This window comes from Leopardus geoffroyi, chromosome D2 (genome assembly GCF_018350155.1).
Source record: "Leopardus geoffroyi isolate Oge1 chromosome D2, O.geoffroyi_Oge1_pat1.0, whole genome shotgun sequence".
Taxonomy (NCBI): domain Eukaryota; kingdom Metazoa; phylum Chordata; class Mammalia; order Carnivora; family Felidae; genus Leopardus; species Leopardus geoffroyi.
This window is the reverse complement of record NC_059334.1, coordinates 45,315,729-45,326,746: the sequence shown is the minus strand read 5'-3', so window position 1 is coordinate 45,326,746 and position 11,018 is coordinate 45,315,729. Positions and strand designations below refer to the sequence as shown.

The window sequence follows — 11,018 nt, the reverse complement described above, 5'->3', positions numbered from 1 at the left end:
GGATCCCTCTCTGGGCAGGTTACAGAACCAGCTCGTACAACAATTGCAGAGACCAAGCCAGGCTCCAGGGGACAGAGAGCCTGGCTGGACCTTCTGGACCCCTCTTCTGGACCCCCTCTTCTGGACCTTCTGGTTCCCACTGAGGGGGGAACTGCAGATGACACAGATAGAACATGGATGGCCAGTCAGCTCTGTCCCCTGCATTGCCTGGCCAGGCCCTTGGATCCCCACTGGATCCCTCAGGGCCCCTCTCTGGTGCTTCTGACATTCAATGTGGAGGTCTGCTCTGGGCTGCCGGTCAGTCAGTCACTGGGGAGCAGCCTCGAGAGCCTCTGAGATGGACCCGCCCTTCCCCAGCCTCAGCAGTGAAGATGCCTGCTCACTCTTCAAACTCGGGTCACACGTCCCTTGCCAGGCAACTGTATCTCCCTCTCCATTTATTTTATACAGGGTTCCATTATACACCTTACCTCCCTGTGCTGCCCCTCTCTCCACATGGGTGAGGCCCTCTGGGGTGGGCTCATTCTTTAGTCATTGCTGCAACTTCAGTGACCAGAAGAGGGCCTGGCAGGCCATTGAGTAAGTATACCTGGACAGCAGTGGTGTCCCACCTCGCTGGTGCAGCCATTCATGCAATGTGGTCCATGGAACTGGAGCTAAAGATGTTCCAGCAGCAAAGGGGGATGATACTTGTTTCTTTTCTTTCAGCTAGCCAGCCACTGTGCCTACACCACTTATTGAATACACCTTTCTGTTTCCACTACAATGAGCTACCAACTGGGTTATATATTCTATTCTCATGGGTGTTGCAATGCATTTCCGGGTTTTCTAATTAACTGTTCCAGTGATCCATTTATCTCTGCCTATGGCAATGTCATACTGATTTGATTATAGGGGTTCTAGAATATGTTCTGATATCTGGTAAGCTAAGTCTTACCTCACTATTCTTGTTTCTTTCTTTCTTTCTTTCTTTCTTTCTTTCTTTCTTTCTTTCTTTCTTTCTCTCTTTCTTTCTTTCTTTCTTTCTTTATTCCTTCCTTCTTCCTTTCCTTTCCTCTTCTCTTCTCTTCTCTTCTCTTCTCTTCTCTTCTCTTCTTTTCTTTTCTTTTCTTTTCTTTTCAAGTAGGCTTCATGCTCAGCATGGAGCCCAACACAGACCTGAACTCCCAACCCTTTAGATCAAGATCCGAGCTGAGATCAAGAGTTAGGTGCCCAACCAACCGAGCCACCCAGGTGCCCCTATTCTTGTGTATTTCTTGACTGCTCTTGGGCATTTACTCTTCCAGATAAACTCTTAGGGTTATTTTATTAAATAGTTCTCCTTCCAAAGACAATAATTATCATTTGAGATGGTTGGAATTGCTTTCAATGGAAAATACTGATTTTTTTAAAATTGACATTTATTTTTTAGTTTCCCATCATTATTATGCTTTTCCATTCGGTCAGCTCTTATTTTCTGTGTTTCACTGAGATCTTATAGTTTGTCTAAAATATAACTTATATAATTTTCTTGTGAAATTAATTTATAAAGATTCTTGTTGCTAGAGGAGACAAAAGCCACAGATTTTGGTATGTCTAGGTTGATTGAACAAACTTCCCAGATTCACCTATTCCAGATTTTTTTTTTTTTTTAACTAGGGTCTCTTCAGTTGTCCAGTTATCTGAGAAATAGGTGATTTCACTTCTTGTTACCAGATGTCATATCAGTTATTTCATTTCCTCATTTTCTCTGCTTGAGTGTCCTAAACAATATTAAGTAATAATGATAACAGTTGGGATCTGTCTCTAGGTCCTGATTTTAATTGCAACCGTGGCACGTGGCATCCACAGCCCTGAGGCCGCTCAGAGCCCCACCTGCTGGCCCCTTCCATCCCCAGAGGAGCAGAAGGCGCCCATCCAGATGCACCGCCAGCACGCGAAGCCGGCCTGGGCATTCCGAGGGGCACCCCGCGAGCAAGGACTACCCGCGCGGACCCAGAGGTCCCACTCCTGTCCATCTCCAGACTTCCCGCCCGCAATCAGAGGCAGCCCTCCGGGGAGGCCGTGCACCGTGGCTTGGGCCTCATCACCACCTCAGGGTGCTGCGGAGGCCCCACTTTAGCCAGACCCACGCCTCTGTCCAACCTTACCGACCCCAGGCCCTCACAGGCTGCCTCTGTGGGTAAACAAGGTGAGCAGGTGCCTTAGAGCAGTGACAATCCTGCTAGAGAGGCTTTGCTGCCTGAACCACCGCAATAGAAACAAATTCACACATAGTTTTTATAACCCAAGGGATTGGCTGTAAAATGTCATCTTCAGGAAGAAACACATGCAAACAGAAATTCTTGGAAAAAGAAGAAGAAGAAAAAAAAAAAAAGAACAAGGAGAGGCCGTGTCTTGCCAGATATAAATAAAATATGTACCAGAAAATTACTGTAATAAAATACTGTGGGACTAGCAGAAGGATAAATAAACAGATGAGTGGAACAGAAAGGAGAACAGAGACCAGAAACAGAACCACACATCTAGTCATTTATATGTGACGGGGCTACACTTTTAAACTCTGGAAAAAGGATAGATTTTTCAATAAACGACATAGTTAAACATTTAAATAGGTGATTTTGGGGCGCCTGGGTGGCGCAGTCGGTTAAGCGTCCGACTTCAGCCAGGTCACGATCTCGCGGTCCGTGAGTTCGAGCCCCACATCGGGCTCTGGGCTGATGGCTCAGAGCCTGGAGCCTGTTTCCGATTCTGTGTCTCCCTCTCTCTCTGCCCCTCCCCCGTTCATGCTGTGTCTCTCTCTGTCCCAAAAATAAATAAACGTTGAAAAAAAAAATTAAATAGGTGATTTTGACCCATTTTAAGAAGAGATGTCCCATGGCGCCTAGGTGGCTCAGTCAGTTAAGCATCCTACTATTGATTTTGGCCCCCGTCATGATCTTATGGTTTGTAAAATTGAGCTTCATATCAGATTCAGTGCTGACAGCTCGGAGCCTGCTTGGGATTCTCTCTGTCTCTCTCTCTCTGTCTCTCTTTGCCCCTCTCCTGCTTGCTCTCTCTCACACAAAATAAATAAATAAACCTAAAAAAAAAAAAAAAGATGTCGCTTTCACAAAAATCTCAGAGCAAATCTTAGAGCAAAGATTTAATGGTTTTAAAAAGTCAGCCATGGAGTACCTGGCTGGCTCAGTTGGTGGAGCATATAACTCTTGATCTCAGGATTGTGGGTTCAAGCCCTATGTTGGGTGTAGAGATTACTTAAAAATAAAATCTTAAAATGAAATCAGCCATAACAAAACAGCAAAACTAAACAGCCAAGAAAATATGCAAGAATATATATTTCTTTTTTTTAAAAATTTTTTTTTTTTCAACGTTTATTTATCTTTGGGACAGAGACAGAGCATGAACGGGGGAGGGGCAGAGAGAGAGGGAGACACAGAATCGGAAGCAGGCTCCAGGCTCCGAGCCGTCAGCCCAGAGCCCGACGCGGGGCTCGAACTCCCGGACCGCGAGATCGTGACCTGGCTGAAGTCGGACGCTCAACCGACTGCGCCACCCAGGCGCCCCAAGAATATATATTTCTTAAGATTTTTTTTTTTTAAGTAATCTCTACACCCAACAGGTGGCTTGAACTCACCACAGAGATGAAGTCATATCTATCAACTGAGCCAGCCAGGTGCCCCAATGTGAGTATATTTTCATAATCTTATAGACCTTTCCCAGACATTTCAGGAAAAATAAAGACACATAGGAAAATATTGACATATTTGTCTACATAAAAATGTAAATTTTATCGGGGCGCTTTGGTGGCTCAATTGGTTAAGCTTCCAGCTCTTGGTTTTGGCTCAGGTCACGATCTCAAGGTTTGATTTGATTCATGTGTTAGAGCTCTGCCTCAGGCTCTGCACTGACAGGGTGGAGCCTGCTTGGAATTCTCTCTCTCTCCCTCTTTCCCAATCTCCTGCTCATGCTCTCTCTTTCAAAATAAATAAATAAATAAATTTTAATGTAAATATTATCTATGGAAAAATGCAATAAACCAAGTTAAAAGGCAAATAAAAAGCCAGTAAAGGGGTGCCTGAGTGGCTCAGTCGGTCAAGCGTCCAACTTCCGCTCAGGTCATGATCTCACGGTTTGGTTCCTGAGTTCGAGCCCTGACATGGTCTCTGTGCTGACAGCTCAGAGCCAGGAGCCTGCTTGGATTCCCTCTCTCTGCCCTTCCCCCACTCACACTCTGTCTCTCTCTCTCTCTCTCAAAAATAAATAAACATTAAAATTTTTTTAATTAAAAAAAAAGCCAGGAGAAAGCATTTATGACATGTATGAGAGAAAAGGAGTTGATGTTACTAATATTTAAGTCCTAACAAAAATAAATGAACATCCCAATAGATATCTGGACAAAACACATAATATGGCCAATTTGTAAAAGAAATATACATGGCCAATAAGGAAACAAAAAGCACTACACCTCACTAATAAAGAAATGAGCATTAAAAAAGCAATGAGCAGACTTACAAGTCTTCAGGAGCTTTCCACTTCTAGTTAGTAATGGTGGCTTCTATTAGACTAATTGTCCACTGATAACAATTATGAATTCTGGACAAATAACGGTTTACAAACCAACTGTTTGAAAGAATTCAAAAGCAACCAAAAGTGGGCAGAAACTGAAGGGCATATGATCCTTGAAAAAAAGGGAGGAACGTGGAGTGAGATCCCCATTTATACAACTTTTCTCCCAGGTCACTCAGTCTCTGCAGTGTAGGACTCAGCCGGGTGGGGGTGGGGGGGTCGGTGTGGGTGGAGTGGGGGTGGGGATAGATCTCAAGCAAAAAGAGGCCAGCATACCCAGCTGAGGAATCAGAGGTCAGGGCTTCAGAGCATCTAAAATTGAGGAGAGAATCCCAGAAACAAAGATGTACCTAGAGGGAGAACCCCAAGATCTGTGTACAAACTCCTCTGAAATCTTGGCTGACTCCTACTACACATGTATAGAGCAAGACTCCAAGGAATCCAGAGGAAGGCGAAAGTTGAATGGAAATTTCAACTGCTGTCCAATGCTAGAGAAACAAAAGTTTGGAGCTCAAATTCTGTCAAGTTAGAGAAGGCTGGTAAACATTCTCGCTTTCCGTTGAAACCCCGGAAGGGCCACACCTTAAAAGTAAGGACCACTTCCTGGAATTAAGGACTACATCCTAGGACTAAGGGCAAAATTGAAATAGACCCACTCTAAAAAAGTCTAAAACCAAGCCTTCAGGATCAAAATGATCTGCCTGTGGTTTAAGTTCCTCCAAGAATAACACTTGACATTTGTAAGTGGAAGATCATGAAATTTAGAGTCTTTAAATTGTATGATCCAAAATATTCAGAAGCCATTAAGAATTTGCTGGCCATGCTGAAAAGCAGGAAAATGTGACTCATAATATAGAGGGAAATGGTCACTGGGAGCAGACCAACAGATGATAAAGGTATTGACAGTAGCAGACAAGGATTTAAAAATAAGTATTCCAGGGGCACCTAGGTGGCTCAGTCGGTTAGGCATCCAACTATGATTTCAGTTCAGGTCATGGTCTCATGGTCTGTGGGTTCGAGCCCCACACTGAGCTCTGAGCTGACAGTGGGAAGCCTGCTTGGGATTGTATCTCCCTCTCTCTTTGCCCCTCCCCCCACTAAATAAATAAACTTTAAAGGAAAGTACATTGAAGAATGTATAAAAAAGATAAACATAAAAAGTAAAGAAGTGGGAATTTCAGGAGAGATGTGGAAATTCCACAAAAGAAACCAAGTGTAAATTCTAAAACTAAGCATAAACAATATCTGAAATACTTTATTGCAGAATTTCAGTGACTTGATAAATTAAGTTTGCATAATTTTTAAAGCAATCACTAAAATACAATGCAAAGAGCTGTAGGTAAAATGCCATAAAAGAGATGAAATACAATACTAAAAAAATGCTTGCAATGCTTACAATACTAAAAAATCCTCAGCTGACCCAAAAGAACCCAAGAGAAGTGACACAAAGAACATATAGGACAAATAATAAACAATAAGATGGAATATTTAAACTCAACCATATAAAAATTACACTAAATAAATATTATTAAATACAATTAATTTAAAAGGCAAAGGGTGAAAGGTGGGGGTAGTGAAGGTAGTCAAAATGTACCAACTCATCCACTTGCAAGATGAATGAGTAAGTTCTCTGGATGTAATATACAACATGGTGACTGGTTAACACTACTGTATTATATATTTGCAAGTTGCTAAGAGAGTACATCTTAAAAGTTCTCACTACAATAAAAAAATGTATAACTGTATGAGGTGATGGATGTTAACTAAACTTATTGTGCTGATCATTTCACAATATATACACAGATCAAATCGTGATGTTGCACACCTTAAACTAATACAATGTTATATGTCAATTATTTCTCAATAGAACTGGGAAAACATTAAAAGGCAGAGAGTTCATCTTGGACAATAAAGCAAAACACAACTATCTGTTGTTTATACATAAACTGAAAACAAAATGGAAGCACTGTATCTAAAACACTAATCATTAAAAAAAAAAAAAAAAACAACACCTGATAAGGCTCTACTATGATCAAATGAGATTTAAGGCAAGGAGTACTACCATAGATATGGAGTGACATTTCATTATCATTCTTTTTTTTTTTTTTTTTTTTTTGAGAGAGAGAACATTTGAGGTGGGGGGGGGAGAGAATCTCAAGCAGGCTCCACACTATCAAAGCAGAGTCAGGCATGGGGCTCAATCCCATGAACAATGAAATCATGACCTAAGCCAAAATCATGAGTCTGACGCTCAACCCACTGAGACACCCAGGCGCCCCAGACATTTCATTATCATTCTAAACAATTTGATTCTAATCAGCTTTATTTGCAGTAGCATAACCACAGTTCTTTCTTCTCATTTCCATCTATTTAATTCCAGGTACCTTAAACCCATCAAGCTTGGTGGGAGAGTCTTGTGGGCTGAATTGTGCCATCCCCCACCCAAATTCATATGTTCAAGTCCTAACCCTCAGAACCTCAGAATATTTGGAAATAAGGTCTTTTTTTAAAGTTCTATTTATTTAAGAAATCTCTACACCAGCATGAGCCTCGAACTTATGACCCTGAGATCAAGGATCACATGCTCCTCTGACTGAGTGAGCCAGGCATCCCAGAGATAGGGTCTTTAAAGAGATAGTTAAGGATAAATGAGGTCATTGGGGTGGACTCTACTCCAGTATGGCTAGTGTCTTTATAAGAAGAGACAATTAGAGGGGGCCTGGGTAGCCCAGTTGGATAAGAGGCTGACTCTTGATTTTGGCTCAGGTCATGATCTATGGTTCATGGGGTTGAGCCCTGCACTATTCTCCTACTGAGTGTAGAGTTGGCTTGGGATTCTCTTTCTCTCTCAAAATAAATAAATAAACATTAAAAAGAAGAAGAGGCAATTAGGACATAGACACAGGCAAAGACCTCATGAAGACAAAGGGGAGAAGATGGTCCCTCTACAAGCCAAAGGAGGAGGCCTCAGGATGGAACTAAGACTGCCAAAGCTCTCTCTGTTCCCTTCCATTCCTGCTTACAATAAATTAGTTCATTATTTCCCGAGCATGTCATTTTCTTGAAGTATCTTGTAATACGCAGTCAACACCAACCAACACAAGCTACTAACATATTTTTTTTTAGACTCTTCTGGAGCTACAAGCTACAAGCTTATCAGGTCACAAGCTTACTAGGTTCATTATCTACCTTCCGAGTAATTGCAGGTGATGGTTTTGTCAACTGTATCAATATGAAACAGCTTCCAAAGTCAGCTTTCTTGCTCCATGAGTTGATCCCTAAGTCAAAGCCACGAGAGTCAGGTTTTTGTTGAGGCACGCTTCATCTCCCAGCATCAGTTTCTGGGTCGATCATAGTATGCTAACTCTCTTCTGGGGGCAGCATCCATAGGCATTCAGAATGGTGGCGCATTTGACACATCATCGTAGGCTGTCCTACAATACAACCTCTAACAAAACTAGCCTGTCCTAAACCCCTGGTAATAGAGCCATTTACCTTTATACCAGGTAGGTTGGGAAAGCACCAAAATCTACGTGTGGCACGCACCCAGGCTGACTTGGAGGAGTTTGTGTTGTGAGGTCTACAGTTCTTATGAACTTATGAGGTTGCCTAGAACTAAAAAAACATGTCGGCAGGGCCTAGGGTGACTCCTTGTGTGCTGAGTATGTTTGTGACAGGATCAAGTGTGCTTTCTTTATTGAGGATGTTGTGAAAGTGTTGAAGGCACAAGCTCAGAGTCAGAAAGCTAAATAAAAAAAAGAAGCTTTGTTGAGTAATGAAAAAAAAGGCAACAAAAACAAAAGTACGCTAGATTATGTCAAAATCTTTTTTTAAATTTCTTTAATGTTTTATTCATTTTTGTTCATTCAAAACATTTGAATAAATGTTTTTATTCATCTTATTCATTGGTGGCATGCACGAGAGAGAGACAGAGAGAGAGAGAGAGAGAGTGCCTGACTTTCTTTCTGAGAGGGGCAGAGAGAGAGGGAGACAGAGGATCCAAAGTGGGCTTCATGCTGACAGCAGAGAGCCCAGATGCAGGGCTCGAACTCACAAACCAGAGATCATGACCTGAGTTGAAGTCAAACATTTAACCAGCTGAGCCAGCCAGGTGCCCCGATTATGTCAAAATCTTAATGATATAAGATAACAAAAGTTTATTTCTTGTTCATGTTGTGTATCTATTGCTAGTTGTAAGATCCCTTTCACTTGACTTCCTCACTCTAGGATCTAGGCTGATGGGACCGTCACGATCTTGAACATTGCCAGACTCACAAGCAGAGGAATTGTTCTGAAAGGTGACAAATTGGCGACCAGACGCTTTGGTCCTGAAGTGGCACATGTCATCTGATCATAACTGATTGGCCAGAACTAGTCATGTGTTCCCCACTAAAGCACAAGGGGGTAAGAAGTGCAAACAGGCAGGTGCCCTGAAGGTAGAGAGTAGGAAATATTTGGTCAACAGCATCATCCAACTGCATATAAACTGTATAATCAAATGTACTTTAGGTCTGGTGAATAGAGGCCCAACTTTACTAGAGTTGCAGCCCCTGGTAAGCCTATTTGCAGACTTAAGAGGCCCCTGATGAACTTCAACAGCACAAGTGCATACTATGCACCTTCTTCCTAGTCTTTCACCAAAAACCTGTGGTGATTTTGCCAGGTAACTGTGCCAGGTAGAGAGGATTCCCCCCAAACTTTCAGTTACAATTGACCCTCACTCTGAGATAGAACTGATTCCTTGATACTCAGACCACCAACTTGGTCCACTAATCATGGCCTTAATAGCACCAGGTGACAATTGAAGATTTGACCAGTGTCAACGGCAGGTCCTATGAGGCAGCAGACATTAGGGTCATTTCCCCATGGCCTGACTGCCATGGAGCTGCTCCAGGATTTAAAGAGTGTTTATTGTAATAGGAAACTCCAAGTAGAAACCACTGGAGTATCCCTCCAGGCTAAGGAGGTAATGAAAAAGGAAATTGACTCCCTGACTCCTAATGTTTGAGGTCGTTGGAGTTGGGTTTGCCTTGTCTCCTGCACTTGAGCAATTGTTCCCATGTATCATGAAGGATGTATAAAACTAGGGGAAGAGAATCAGTGAGAAGCCAGCAGAACCTCAGATAAAAGGGGAGCAGAGCCAGTGGTACCTGAGGATGGTCAACGACCGGAGACCAAATCCAGAGCATATTCCAGAAAACTCTTTGTGTGGAAAAAGTGGGAAAACTAATCAAGAGCAATAGAAAGAGGAGTGACTGGGGCACCTGGGTGGCTCAGTCAGTTGAGCGTCTGACTTCGGCTCAGGTCACGATCTCGCGGTTTGTGAGTTGGAGCCCCGCGTCGGGCTCTGTGCTGACAGCTCAGAGCCTGGAGCCTGCTTCAGATTCTGTGTCTCTGTCTCTCTCTGTCCCTCCCCCACTCATGCTCTGTCTCTCAAATAAATAAACATTAAAAAATTAAAAAAAAAAAAAAAGAAAGAAAGAGGAGTGACTTCACAAAGTTAAAAAATAAAATAAAATGTTTAAAAAAATAAAATAAAATGTGGAAGGACCAGGGGAGTCAGAGTCTTCTCAGGAAATGAGTCTCCTTCTGTAACTGAAAAACCACCTTATATAACCCAATGCATGACAACTCCTTACCAAAATATCTCAATTTTCCCAACTTTTATTCATCATGAATATGTAAAACTTTTGAGACATAGAAGAAATAGTTATGTCTGTGTTCATCTAGTTTATTAATTTAACTACTCATATTTGAAACCATGTATTCTACAAAGTAATATTTCCATCTATAAGTGTTTGGGTTTTTTTATTCCACATTTTGTGAAACAATCCCGGTGTTTTTGTGTCCCTTATAGCCTCTTGTTGAGTCACCCAACAGGTTTCTTGAAAAACTCATTTCTCGAGAACAAGCAAAAGCCTTGAGAATTCCAATTCCCTACTTGCCATCAAAAACGTCTCAAGGAAATAAGTTTTCATATGGTACATTTATCATAGGTGGAAATGGGGACCTGCTTGACCCCTCTGTGGAGGTGTGAGGCTGGTGTAACACCCAGGGAACCTTCAAAGCACTGTCTACTAAAGGGTGGGAAAAACAAATGTCCCTGGGACTTGTGACATGGTCACAACAGATTAGGTTATGGACAAAGGATCCATATTGGTTGCTTAGGTTAAAAATAAGGAGGAGGTTTGGGGGGAGGGAGCCAAGATGGCAGAACAGCATGGAAGTTTTTGTGTGTCTCGCGTCCATGAAATACAGCCAGACCAACACTAAACCATCCTACACACCTAGAAAAATGATTGGAGGATTAACACAACAATCTGCACAACCTGAACCACAGAATTCAGCAGGTACATGGCGCAGAGAGGTGAACTTGGGGAGAGAGAAGCTGCCGGTGGGCAGGGAGCCACTTTTGCAGGCGGAGAGAGGACTGGGGGAAGGGAGGAGAATACAGGAAAAGCACCCCTCTT

General features: G+C 42.4%; 1 pseudogene; it reads left to right on the top strand.

Annotated features, from left to right (window-relative positions):
* Positions 1–7,947: 7,947 nt before the first annotated feature.
* Positions 7,948–8,301, top strand: LOC123577504 (annotated as a pseudogene).
* Positions 8,302–11,018: the final 2,717 nt, after the last annotated feature.